At 51.0% G+C, this 12,767-nt stretch overlaps 12 non-coding genes across 12 annotated transcripts; 3 read left to right on the top strand and 9 right to left on the bottom strand.

Annotated features, from left to right (window-relative positions):
* Nucleotides 1-845: 845 nt before the first annotated feature.
* trnak-cuu (transfer RNA lysine (anticodon CUU)) lies at nt 846-918 on the bottom strand. Its single transcript has one exon. It is a non-coding gene; the product is annotated as a tRNA-Lys (tRNA).
* An 847-nt stretch (nt 919-1,765) lies between these two features.
* On the bottom strand, nt 1,766-1,906 carry LOC141307847 (U4 spliceosomal RNA). The gene has a single exon (XR_012346773.1). It is a non-coding gene; the product is annotated as a U4 spliceosomal RNA (small nuclear RNA).
* Nucleotides 1,907-2,369: 463 nt separating this feature from the next.
* trnas-gcu (transfer RNA serine (anticodon GCU)) lies at nt 2,370-2,451 on the top strand. The gene has a single exon. It is a non-coding gene; the product is annotated as a tRNA-Ser (tRNA).
* A 2,184-nt stretch (nt 2,452-4,635) lies between these two features.
* LOC141307846 (U4 spliceosomal RNA) lies at nt 4,636-4,776 on the bottom strand. The gene has a single exon (XR_012346772.1). It is a non-coding gene; the product is annotated as a U4 spliceosomal RNA (small nuclear RNA).
* Nucleotides 4,777-5,239: 463 nt separating this feature from the next.
* trnas-gcu (transfer RNA serine (anticodon GCU)) lies at nt 5,240-5,321 on the top strand. Its single transcript has one exon. It is a non-coding gene; the product is annotated as a tRNA-Ser (tRNA).
* Nucleotides 5,322-6,321: 1,000 nt separating this feature from the next.
* trnan-guu (transfer RNA asparagine (anticodon GUU)) lies at nt 6,322-6,395 on the bottom strand. Its single transcript has one exon. It is a non-coding gene; the product is annotated as a tRNA-Asn (tRNA).
* A 201-nt stretch (nt 6,396-6,596) lies between these two features.
* Nucleotides 6,597-6,669, bottom strand: trnak-cuu (transfer RNA lysine (anticodon CUU)). The gene has a single exon. It is a non-coding gene; the product is annotated as a tRNA-Lys (tRNA).
* An 847-nt stretch (nt 6,670-7,516) lies between these two features.
* Nucleotides 7,517-7,657, bottom strand: LOC141307844 (U4 spliceosomal RNA). Its single transcript, XR_012346769.1, has one exon. It is a non-coding gene; the product is annotated as a U4 spliceosomal RNA (small nuclear RNA).
* Nucleotides 7,658-9,195: 1,538 nt separating this feature from the next.
* Nucleotides 9,196-9,269, bottom strand: trnan-guu (transfer RNA asparagine (anticodon GUU)). Its single transcript has one exon. It is a non-coding gene; the product is annotated as a tRNA-Asn (tRNA).
* Nucleotides 9,270-9,469: 200 nt separating this feature from the next.
* On the bottom strand, nt 9,470-9,542 carry trnak-cuu (transfer RNA lysine (anticodon CUU)). The gene has a single exon. It is a non-coding gene; the product is annotated as a tRNA-Lys (tRNA).
* Nucleotides 9,543-10,389: 847 nt separating this feature from the next.
* Nucleotides 10,390-10,530, bottom strand: LOC141307843 (U4 spliceosomal RNA). Its single transcript, XR_012346768.1, has one exon. It is a non-coding gene; the product is annotated as a U4 spliceosomal RNA (small nuclear RNA).
* Nucleotides 10,531-10,993: 463 nt separating this feature from the next.
* On the top strand, nt 10,994-11,075 carry trnas-gcu (transfer RNA serine (anticodon GCU)). The gene has a single exon. It is a non-coding gene; the product is annotated as a tRNA-Ser (tRNA).
* Nucleotides 11,076-12,767: the final 1,692 nt, after the last annotated feature.

The raw sequence follows: 12,767 nt of genomic DNA, 5'->3' as shown, positions 1-12,767 counted from the left end.
GACGAGGACCAACAACCAGCCACGCCAATAAAAGGAAACAAAACGAAGCAAGACTATCTTTCTCAACAAGCCTCCAGAGAGACTGGCAAAAATTGCCGATGCTGACTGTATTTCAAGTCATCCCGGTGGGGTATTGGGTATTGACTTTGTGGCAACATGGAACTTTTGCATCTACATTAATATTAGTCTGTTTCTTCTTATTCTGAGGTCACCGTAGCCACCAGATCCATTCTGCATTCCGATCTGATGGTCACTACAGTCCCCCGGTTCCAGTCCGTACCAAGAGCAGATGGTGGATCAGCACCTTCAGCCGAATGTCAGCGGATACTATGTCAACTAGATGAGCCCCAGAGACAGATCATCAGTTAAGAAGGCATCCACATGCCACAGCAAACTACTCGAGCTGGTGAAAATGTTCACCAAATGCCCGCCGCTGAGTTCTTTTAAAACAAGCCAGCTTATTGAAGGTGCACAAGATAAACGCCCTGAGAAAGCTGTGCCTCGCAACCCTAAGAATGGCATAGGCGTTAGTGGACACCTGACGCGCGTGCAAAACTCCGGCATTTCACACGTCCCTGGGTGGGCTCGAACCACCAACCTTTCGGTTAAGAGCCGAACGCGCTAACCGATTGCGCCACAGAGACAGCCGCTGTTGCTTGCTGCCGCCGGATCACCGGTGTAAAAGCAAGGGTTAGGGTTAGTGATAGGGATTAAAATTGCTCGCACTAACAGCGACATCTGTTTTGAAAGATGTTTCCGGAGCTCGCAAAATCCACTCAGCCTGCGCGGCGAATGGGCACGCTGGAGCCCGCCACCCTTTTGGGAAGAAAGAGAGTCAACAGAGCCGCCCAACGTGGGGCTCGAACCCACGACCCTGAGATTAAGAGTCTCATGCTCTACCGACTGAGCTAGCCGGGCGGATCGTGGGCTTCTTCACCGGGTCGGACCCAGTTTTCATCGGCCCCCAAATTACACAGGCGAAACGGAGGCTCTCGCGTTGTGCGAGACTGTCGAGCCCTCCCCGTGGGTAGGGCTTAGAGCAGGCTTAGAGTTTTCTTCTGTCGGTTTTGACCCAATCTGTTTTTGGGAAGCGCAGTTTGACCCAGCAGTGCGGGCCAACAACACGTTCTGTTTTGCCGCGTGAAGGCGGGTCAATGCTTTGGACAGCGTATGGTTGAGATGTGATTTTCCACCAATTTGGGGCACCTTTCTTAAGGAAATCAAGGATGATTTCATGGGAAATGGCAAACTGCTGTAGCGTTTGGCTAACAAGCCAAAGCTACAAAGGATGTACCGGTGCCCCGTCGTCCGAGCAGAATCCACATTCGGCCGTAATCGGAGGTTACTACTAACGTTCGATTGTGTCTCATAGGGAGTTTGACGCAGGGCCTCAGTGGAAAACAGGCCCTCGGCGGCTGAAACAAAAGACGAAGAAGGCATCCACATGCACATGGTTCAGGAGTGTTAAACAAAGAAACCACGCAAGATGACGAGGTGGTCCAGCGGGTAAGGCGGTGGAAGGCTAATACATTGTGCTCGACATGCACTGGAAGCTTTAGCGCCACTGAGAGCCCACCGGACCAGACAGGCCCAACCTGTTTACGATGGGTAACGGTGAGCTGTAATTGCGCTGCAGTTTAATGATACCCGTCTTGAGGACATATTTAGAAAACAACAAGCCTTCTGGCTCTGGCGCTCAATCATAAGCAGACACCTTTTCGACGAGAAACAAAGCCAGGCTATTTTTTCTCAACAATACTCTAAGCCTCCAGAGAGGCTAGCAAAAATTGCCAAAGCTGACTGTATTTCAAGTCATCCTGGCGGGGTATTGGGTAAAGTTTTCAACCAGCAATGATCGCGCCTCGGATAAACCTCATAGGCTACAATATTGCCTCTGCGAAAGAATGCCGGCGACGGTTGTGACCTTTGCAGGCACCTACGTGGATGTGAACCGACAAGGTGGTAGTAAGCTTTAAACTGCCGCACAAACAGTCTCCTGGCACGGGTTGCTGCACCGTGTTTCTACGGAACAGATTAGAGGTGTGTAAAAGACGGCTCATTCACTATTCCCTCTGTGCTCAAAACAGCCTGCTGAAAGCACAGCAGCAGCAGCTGAAAAGGTCCGCAGCATGGCCTCTCTCAGTCAGCAAGGGGGCGGGGAGGCCGAGTGGTTAAGGCGATGGACTGCTAATCCCATCCTTGTCGTTCGGTTCCTTTAGCACTGGACCTTAATCTAGGTCCTGGGGACCCCATGCTGAACTTTTTGTGTGTCCTCCTTATCTAACACACTCAGTTCAGTTCTTTGAGTTCTCTACTAATGAGCTGATGATCTGAATCGGGAGTGCTAAATAAAAGACGGCACGTAATACGACGAGGTGGCCGAGTGGTTAAGGCGATGGACTGCTAATCCATTGTGCTCTGCACGCGTGGGTTCGAATCCCATCCTCGTCGTTCGGTACATTTAGCAGTGATCCTCTTGGGGACCCCACTCTGCAATTTTTGTGTGTCTTCCCTATCTGACACACTCAGTTCAGTTCACTGAGCGCTCTACTAATGAGCTGGTGGTCTGAATCGGGAGTGTTAAACAAAAGGACCGTGCAAAACGAAAGGTGGTCGAGTGGTCAAGGCGATGCAAGGCTAGTCCGTTGTGCTCGGCACGCCTTGGTTTGTGTGGGTTCGAATCCCATCCTCTTCATTTGATGCTTTAGCACCACTGAGAGCCCACCGGAACAGACAGGCCCAACCTGTTTACGATGGGTAGCGGCGAGCTGTGATTGTGCTGTAGTTTATTGATACCTGCCGCAAAGTCTTGAGAACATATTGATAAAACAACAAGTCTTCTGGCTCCGGCACGCTATGATCGGTGGACACCTCTTTGACGAGGACCAACAACCAGCCACGCCAATAAAAGGAAACAAAACGAAGCAAGACTATCTTTCTCAACAAGCCTCCAGAGAGACTGGCAAAAATTGCCGATGCTGACTGTATTTCAAGTCATCCCGGTGGGGTATTGGGTATTGACTTTGTGGCAACATGGAACTTTTGCATCTACATTAATATTAGTCTGTTTCTTCTTATTCTGAGGTCACCGTAGCCACCAGATCCATTCTGCATTCCGATCTGATGGTCACTACAGTCCCCCGGTTCCAGTCCGTACCAAGAGCAGATGGTGGATCAGCACCTTCAGCCGAATGTCAGCGGATACTATGTCAACTAGATGAGCCCCAGAGACAGATCATCAGTAAAGAAGGCATCCACATGCCACAGCAAACTACTCGAGCTGGTGAAAATGTTCACCAAATGCCCGCCGCTGAGTTCTTTTAAAACAAGCCAGCTTATTGAAGGTGCACAAGATAAACGCCCTGAGAAAGCTGTGCCTCGCAACCCTAAGAATGGCATAGGCGTTAGTGGACACCTGACGCGCGTGCAAAACTCCGGCATTTCACACGTCCCTGGGTGGGCTCGAAGCACCAACCTTTCGGTTAACAGCCGAACGCGCTAACCGATTGCGCCACAGAGACAGCCGCTGTTGCTTCCTGCCGCCGGATCACCGGTGTAAAAGCAAGGGTTAGGGTTAGGGATTAAAATTGCTCGCACTAACAGCGACATCTGTTTTGAAAGATGTTTCCGGAGCCCGAAAATCCACTCAGCCTGCGCGGCGAATGGGCACGCTGGAGCCCGCCACCCTTTTGGGAAGAAAGAGAGTCAACAGAGCCGCCCAACGTGGGGCTCGAACCCACGACCCTGAGATTAAGAGTATCATGCTCTACCGACTGAGCTAGCCGGGCTGGTCGTGGGCTTCTTCACCGGGTCGGACCCAGTTTTCATCGGCCCCCAAATTACACAGGCGAAACGGAGGCTCTCGCGTTGTGCGAGACTGTCGAGCCCTCCCCGTGGGTAGGGCTTAGAGCAGGCTTAGAGTTTTCTTCTGTCGGTTTTGACCCAATCTGTTTTTGGGAAGCGCAGTTTGACCCAGCAGTGCGGGCCAACAACACGTTCTGTTTTGCCGCGTGAAGGCGGGTCAATGCTTTGGACAGCGTATGGTTGAGATGTGATTTTCCACCAATTTGGGGCACCTTTCTTAAGGAAATCAAGGATGATTTCATGGGAAATGGCAAACTGCTGTAGCGTTTGGCTAACAAGCCAAAGCTACAAAGGATGTACCGGTGCCCCGTCGTCCGAGCAGAATCCACATTCGGCCGTAATCGGAGGTTACTACTAACGTTCGATTGTGTCTCATAGGGAGTTTGACGCAGGGCCTCAGTGGAAAACAGGCCCTCGGCGGCTGAAACAAAAGACGAAGAAGGCATCCACATGCACATGGTTCAGGAGTGTTAAACAAAGAAACCACGCAAGATGACGAGGTGGTCCAGCGGGTAAGGCGGTGGAAGGCTAATACATTGTGCTCGACATGCACTGGAAGCTTTAGCGCCACTGAGAGCCCACCGGACCAGACAGGCCCAACCTGTTTACGATGGGTAACGGTGAGCTGTAATTGCGCTGCAGTTTAATGATACCCGTCTTGAGGACATATTTACAAAACAACAAGCCTTCTGGCTCTGGCGCTCAATCATCAGCAGACACCTTTTCGACGAGAAACGAAACCAGGCTATTTTTTCTCAACAATACTCTAAGCCTCCAGAGAGGCTAGCAAAAATTGCCAAAGCTGACTGTATTTCAAGTCATCCTGGCGGGGTATTGGGTAAAGTTTTCAACCAGCAATGATCGCGCCTCGGATAAACCTCATAGGCTACAATATTGCCTCTGCGAAAGAATGCCGGCGACGGTCGTGACCTTTGCAGGCACCTACGTGGATGTGAACCGACAAGGTGGTAGCAAGCTTTAAACTGCCGCACAAACAGTCTCCTGGAACGGGTTGCTGCACCGTGTTTCTATGGAACAGATTAGAGGTGTGTAAAAGACGGCTCATTCACTATTCCCTCTGTGCTCAAAACAGCCTGCTGAAAGCACAGCAGCAGCAGCTGAAAAGGTCCGCAGCATGGCCTCTCTCAGTCAGCAAGGGGGCGGGGAGGCCGAGTGGTTAAGGCGATGGACTGCTAATCCCATCCTTGTCGTTCGGTTCCTTTAGCACTGGACCTTAATCTAGGTCCTGGGGACCCCATGCTGAACTTTTTGTGTGTCCTCCTTATCTAACACACTCAGTTCAGTTCTTTGAGTTCTCTACTAATGAGCTGATGATCTGAATCGGGAGTGCTAAATAAAAGACGGCACGTAATACGACGAGGTGGCCGAGTGGTTAAGGCGATGGACTGCTAATCCATTGTGCTCTGCACGCGTGGGTTCGAATCCCATCCTCGTCGTTCGGTACATTTAGCAGTGATCCTCGGTCCTGGGGACCCCACTCTGCAATTTTTGTGTGTCTTCCCTATCTGACACACTCAGTTCAGTTCACTGAGCGCTCTACTAATGAGCTGGTGGTCTGAATCGGGAGTGTTAAACAAAAGGACAGCGCAAAACGAAAGGTGGTCGAGTGGTTAAGGCGATGCAAGGCTAGTCCGTTGTGCTCGGCATGCCTTGGTTTGTGTGGGGTCGAATCCCATCCTCTTCATTTGATGCTTTAGCACCACTGAGAGCCCACCGGAACAGACAGGCCCAACCTGTTTACGATGGGTAGCGGCGAGCTGTGATTGTGCTGTAGTTTATTGATACCTGCCGCAAAGTCTTGAGAACATATTGACAAAACAACAAGTCTTCTGGCTCCGGCACGCTATGATCGGTGGACACCTCTTTGACGAGGACCAACAACCAGCCACGCCAATAAAAGGAAACAAAACGAAGCAAGACTATCTTTCTCAACAAGCCTCCAGAGAGACTGGCAAAAATTGCCGATGCTGACTGTATTTCAAGTCATCCCGGTGGGGTATTGGGTATTGACTTTGTGGCAACATGGAACTTTTGCATCTACATTAATATTAGTCTGTTTCTTCTTATTCTGAGGTCACCGTAGCCACCAGATCCATTCTGCATTCCGATCTGATGGTCACTACAGTCCCCCGGTTCCAGTCCGTACCAAGAGCAGATGGTGGATCAGCACCTTCAGCCGAATGTCAGCGGATACTATGTCAACTAGATGAGCCCCAGAGACAGATCATCAGTTAAGAAGGCATCCACATGCCACAGCAAACTACTCGAGCTGGTGAAAATGTTCACCAAATGCCCGCCGCTGAGTTCTTTTAAAACAAGCCAGCTTATTGAAGGTGCACAAGATAAACGCCCTGAGAAAGCTGTGCCTCGCAACCCTAAGAATGGCATAGGCGTTAGTGGACACCTGACGCGCGTGCAAAACTCCGGCATTTCACACGTCCCTGGGTGGGCTCGAACCACCAACCTTTCGGTTAACAGCCGAACGCGCTAACCGATTGCGCCACAGAGACAGCCGCTGTTGCTTGCTGCCGCCGGATCACCGGTGTAAAAGCAAGGGTTAGGGTTAGTGATAGGGATTAAAATTGCTCGCACTAACAGCGACATCTGTTTTGAAAGATGTTTCCGGAGCTCGCAAAATCCACTCAGCCTGCGCGGCGAATGGGCACGCTGGAGCCCGCCACCCTTTTGGGAAGAAAGAGAGTCAACAGAGCCGCCCAACGTGGGGCTCGAACCCACGACCCTGAGATTAAGAGTCTCATGCTCTACCGACTGAGCTAGCCGGGCTGATCGTGGGCTTCTTCACCGGGTCGGACCCAGTTTTCATCGGCCCCCAAATTACACAGGCGAAACGGAGGCTCTCGCGTTGTGCGAGACTGTCGAGCCCTCCCCGTGGGTAGGGCTTAGAGCAGGCTTAGAGTTTTCTTCTGTCGGTTTTGACCCAATCTGTTTTTGGGAAGCGCAGTTTGACCCAGCAGTGCGGGCCAACAACACGTTCTGTTTTGCCGCGTGAAGGCGGGTCAATGCTTTGGACAGCGTATGGTTGAGATGTGATTTTCCACCAATTTGGGGCACCTTTCTTAAGGAAATCAAGGATGATTTCATGGGAAATGGCAAACTGCTGTAGCGTTTGGCTAACAAGCCAAAGCTACAAAGGATGTACCGGTGCCCCGTCGTCCGAGCAGAATCCACATTCGGCCGTAATCGGAGGTTACTACTAACGTTCGATTGTGTCTCATAGGGAGTTTGACGCAGGGCCTCAGTGGAAAACAGGCCCTCGGCGGCTGAAACAAAAGACGAAGAAGGCATCCACATGCACATGGTTCAGGAGTGTTAAACAAAGAAACCACGCAAGATGACGAGGTGGTCCAGCGGGTAAGGCGGTGGAAGGCTAATACATTGTGCTCAACATGCACTGGAAGCTTTAGCGCCACTGAGAGCCCACCGGACCAGACAGGCCCAACCTGTTTACGATGGGTAACGGTGAGCTGTAATTGCGCTGCAGTTTAATGATACCCGTCTTGAGGACATATTTAGAAAACAACAAGCCTTCTGGCTCTGGCGCTCAATCATAAGCAGACACCTTTTCGACGAGAAACAAAGCCAGGCTATTTTTTCTCAACAATACTCTAAGCCTCCAGAGAGGCTAGCAAAAATTGCCAAAGCTGACTGTATTTCAAGTCATCCTGGCGGGGTATTGGGTAAAGTTTTCAACCAGCAATGATCGCGCCTCGGATAAACCTCATAGGCTACAATATTGCCTCTGCGAAAGAATGCCGGCGACGGTCGTGACCTTTGCAGGCACCTACGTGGATGTGAACCGACAAGGTGGTAGCAAGCTTTAAACTGCCGCACAAACATTCTCCTGGCACGGGTTGCTGCATCGTGTTTCTACGGAACAGATTAGAGGTGTGTAAAAGACGGCTCATTCACTATTCCCTCTGTGCTCAAAACAGCCTGCTGAAAGCACAGCAGCAGCAGCTGAAAAGGTCCGCAGCATGGCCTCTCTCAGTCAGCAAGGGGGCGGGGAGGCCGAGTGGTTAAGGCGATGGACTGCTAATCCCATCCTTGTCGTTCGGTTCCTTTAGCACTGGACCTTAATCTAGGTCCTGGGGACCCCATGCTGAACTTTTTGTGTGTCCTCCTTATCTAACACACTCAGTTCAGTTCTTTGAGTTCTCTACTAATGAGCTGATGATCTGAATCGGGAGTGCTAAATAAAAGACGGCACGTAATACGACGAGGTGGCCGAGTGGTTAAGGCGATGGACTGCTAATCCATTGTGCTCTGCACGCGTAGGTTCGAATCCCATCCTCGTCGTTTGGTACATTTAGCAGCGGTCCTGGGGACCCCACTCTGCAATTTTTGTGTGTCTTCCCTATCTGACACACTCAGTTCAGTTCACTGAGAGCTCTACTAATGAGCTGGTGGTCTGAATCGGGAGTGTTAAACAAAAGGACCGCGCAAAACGAAAGGTGGTCGAGTGGTTAAGGCGATGCAAGGCTAGTCCGTTGTGCTCGGCACGCCTTGGTTTGTGTGGGTTCGAATCCCATCCTCTTCATTTGATGCTTTAGCACCACTGAGAGCCCACCGGAACAGACAGGCCCAACCTGTTTACGATGGGTAGCGGCGAGCTGTGATTGTGCTGTAGTTTATTGATACCTGCCGCAAAGTCTTGAGAACATATTGACAAAACAACAAGTCTTCTGGCTCCGGCACGCTATGATCGGTGGACACCTCTTTGACGAGGACCAACAACCAGCCACGCCAATAAAAGGAAACAAAACGAAGCAAGACTATCTTTCTCAACAAGCCTCCAGAGAGACTGGCAAAAATTGCCGATGCTGACTGTATTTCAAGTCATCCCGGTGGGGTATTGGGTATTGACTTTGTGGCAACATGGAACTTTTGCATCTACATTAATATTAGTCTGTTTCTTCTTATTCTGAGGTCACCGTAGCCACCAGATCCATTCTGCATTCCGATCTGATGGTCACTACAGTCCCCCGGTTCCAGTCCGTACCAAGAGCAGATGGTGGATCAGCACCTTCAGCCGAATGTCAGCGGATACTATGTCAACTAGATGAGCCCCAGAGACAGATCATCAGTTAAGAAGGCATCCACATGCCACAGCAAACTACTCGAGCTGGTGAAAATGTTCACCAAATGCCCGCCGCTGAGTTCTTTTAAAACAAGCCAGCTTATTGAAGGTGCACAAGATAAACGCCCTGAGAAAGCTGTGCCTCGCAACCCTAAGAATGGCATAGGCGTTAGTGGACACCTGACGCGCGTGCAAAACTCCGGCATTTCACACGTCCCTGGGTGGGCTCGAACCACCAACCTTTCGGTTAACAGCCGAACGCGCTAACCGATTGCGCCACAGAGACAGCCGCTGTTGCTTGCTGCCGCCGGATCACCGGTGTAAAAGCAAGGGTTAGGGTTAGTGATAGGGATTAAAATTGCTCGCACTAACAGCGACATCTGTTTTGAAAGATGTTTCCGGAGCTCGCAAAATCCACTCAGCCTGCGCGGCGAATGGGCACGCTGGAGCCGCCACCCTTTTGGGAAGAAAGAGAGTCAACAGAGCCGCCCAACGTGGGGCTCGAACCCACGACCCTGAGATTAAGAGTCTCATGCTCTACCGACTGAGCTAGCCGGGCGGATCGTGGGCTTCTTCACCGGGTCGGACCCAGTTTTCATCGGCCCCCAAATTACACAGGCGAAACGGAGGCTCTCGCGTTGTGCGAGACTGTCGAGCCCTCCCCGTGGGTAGGGCTTAGAGCAGGCTTAGAGTTTTCTTCTGTCGGTTTTGACCCAATCTGTTTTTGGGAAGCGCAGTTTGACCCAGCAGTGCGGGCCAACAACACGTTCTGTTTTGCCGCGTGAAGGCGGGTCAATGCTTTGGACAGCGTATGGTTGAGATGTGATTTTCCACCAATTTGGGGCACCTTTCTTAAGGAAATCAAGGATGATTTCATGGGAAATGGCAAACTGCTGTAGCGTTTGGCTAACAAGCCAAAGCTACAAAGGATGTACCGGTGCCCCGTCGTCCGAGCAGAATCCACATTCGGCCGTAATCGGAGGTTACTACTAACGTTCGATTGTGTCTCATAGGGAGTTTGACGCAGGGCCTCAGTGGAAAACAGGCCCTCGGCGGCTGAAACAAAAGACGAAGAAGGCATCCACATGCACATGGTTCAGGAGTGTTAAACAAAGAAACCACGCAAGATGACGAGGTGGTCCAGCGGGTAAGGCGGTGGAAGGCTAATACATTGTGCTCGACATGCACTGGAAGCTTTAGCGCCACTGAGAGCCCACCGGACCAGACAGGCCCAACCTGTTTACGATGGGTAACGGTGAGCTGTAATTGCGCTGCAGTTTAATGATACCCGTCTTGAGGACATATTTACAAAACAACAAGCCTTCTGGCTCTGGCGCTCAATCATAAGCAGACACCTTTTCGACGAGAAACAAAGCCAGGCTATTTTTTCTCAACAATACTCTAAGCCTCCAGAGAGGCTAGCAAAAATTGCCAAAGCTGACTGTATTTCAAGTCATCCTGGCGGGGTATTGGGTAAAGTTTTCAACCAGCAATGATCGCGCCTCGGATAAACCTCATAGGCTACAATATTGCCTCTGCGAAAGAATGCCGGCGACGGTTGTGACCTTTGCAGGCACCTACGTGGATGTGAACCGACAAGGTGGTAGTAAGCTTTAAACTGCCGCACAAACAGTCTCCTGGCACGGGTTGCTGCACCGTGTTTCTACGGAACAGATTAGAGGTGTGTAAAAGACGGCTCATTCACTATTCCCTCTGTGCTCAAAACAGCCTGCTGAAAGCACAGCAGCAGCAGCTGAAAAGGTCCGCAGCATGGCCTCTCTCAGTCAGCAAGGGGGCGGGGAGGCCGAGTGGTTAAGGCGATGGACTGCTAATCCCATCCTTGTCGTTCGGTTCCTTTAGCACTGGACCTTAATCTAGGTCCTGGGGACCCCATGCTGAACTTTTTGTGTGTCCTCCTTATCTAACACACTCAGTTCAGTTCTTTGAGTTCTCTACTAATGAGCTGATGATCTGAATCGGGAGTGCTAAATAAAAGACGGCACGTAATACGACGAGGTGGCCGAGTGGTTAAGGCGATGGACTGCTAATCCATTGTGCTCTGCACGCGTGGGTTCGAATCCCATCCTCGTCGTTCGGTACATTTAGCAGTGATCCTCTTGGGGACCCCACTCTGCAATTTTTGTGTGTCTTCCCTATCTGACACACTCAGTTCAGTTCACTGAGCGCTCTACTAATGAGCTGGTGGTCTGAATCGGGAGTGTTAAACAAAAGGACCGTGCAAAACAAAAGGTGGTCGAGTGGTCAAGGCGATGCAAGGCTAGTCCGTTGTGCTCGGCACGCCTTGGTTTGTGTGGGTTCGAATCCCATCCTCTTCATTTGATGCTTTAGCACCACTGAGAGCCCACCGGAACAGACAGGCCCAACCTGTTTACGATGGGTAGCGGCGAGCTGTGATTGTGCTGTAGTTTATTGATACCTGCCGCAAAGTCTTGAGAACATATTGATAAAACAACAAGTCTTCTGGCTCCGGCACGCTATGATCGGTGGACACCTCTTTGACGAGGACCAACAACCAGCCACGCCAATAAAAGGAAACAAAACGAAGCAAGACTATCTTTCTCAACAAGCCTCCAGAGAGACTGGCAAAAATTGCCGATGCTGACTGTATTTCAAGTCATCCCGGTGGGGTATTGGGTATTGACTTTGTGGCAACATGGAACTTTTGCATCTACATTAATATTAGTCTGTTTCTTCTTATTCTGAGGTCACCGTAGCCACCAGATCCATTCTGCATTCCGATCTGATGGTCACTACAGTCCCCCGGTTCCAGTCCGTACCAAGAGCAGATGGTGGATCAGCACCTTCAGCCGAATGTCAGCGGATACTATGTCAACTAGATGAGCCCCAGAGACAGATCATCAGTAAAGAAGGCATCCACATGCCACAGCAAACTACTCGAGCTGGTGAAAATGTTCACCAAATGCCCGCCGCTGAGTTCTTTTAAAACAAGCCAGCTTATTGAAGGTGCACAAGATAAACGCCCTGAGAAAGCTGTGCCTCGCAACCCTAAGAATGGCATAGGCGTTAGTGGACACCTGACGCGCGTGCAAAACTCCGGCATTTCACACGTCCCTGGGTGGGCTCGAAGCACCAACCTTTCGGTTAACAGCCGAACGCGCTAACCGATTGCGCCACAGAGACAGCCGCTGTTGCTTCCTGCCGCCGGATCACCGGTGTAAAAGCAAGGGTTAGGGTTAGGGATTAAAATTGCTCGCACTAACAGCGACATCTGTTTTGAAAGATGTTTCCGGAGCCCGAAAATCCACTCAGCCTGCGCGGCGAATGGGCACGCTGGAGCCCGCCACCCTTTTGGGAAGAAAGAGAGTCAACAGAGCCGCCCAACGTGGGGCTCGAACCCACGACCCTGAGATTAAGAGTATCATGCTCTACCGACTGAGCTAGCCGGGCTGGTCGTGGGCTTCTTCACCGGGTCGGACCCAGTTTTCATCGGCCCCCAAATTACACAGGCGAAACGGAGGCTCTCGCGTTGTGCGAGACTGTCGAGCCCTCCCCGTGGGTAGGGCTTAGAGCAGGCTTAGAGTTTTCTTCTGTCGGTTTTGACCCAATCTGTTTTTGGGAAGCGCAGTTTGACCCAGCAGTGCGGGCCAACAACACGTTCTGTTTTGCCGCGTGAAGGCGGGTCAATGCTTTGGACAGCGTATGGTTGAGATGTGATTTTCCACCAATTTGGGGCACCTTTCTTAAGGAAATCAAGGATGATTTCATGGGAAATGGCAAACTGCTGTAGCGTTTGGCTAACAAG

This window comes from Garra rufa, unplaced genomic scaffold (genome assembly GCF_049309525.1).
Source record: "Garra rufa unplaced genomic scaffold, GarRuf1.0 hap1_unplaced_002, whole genome shotgun sequence".
In the NCBI taxonomy this organism is placed as follows: Eukaryota; Metazoa; Chordata; class Actinopteri; order Cypriniformes; family Cyprinidae; genus Garra; species Garra rufa.
The sequence above is the reverse complement of the archived record's forward strand: the minus strand, read 5'-3'. Positions and strand labels throughout refer to the sequence as shown.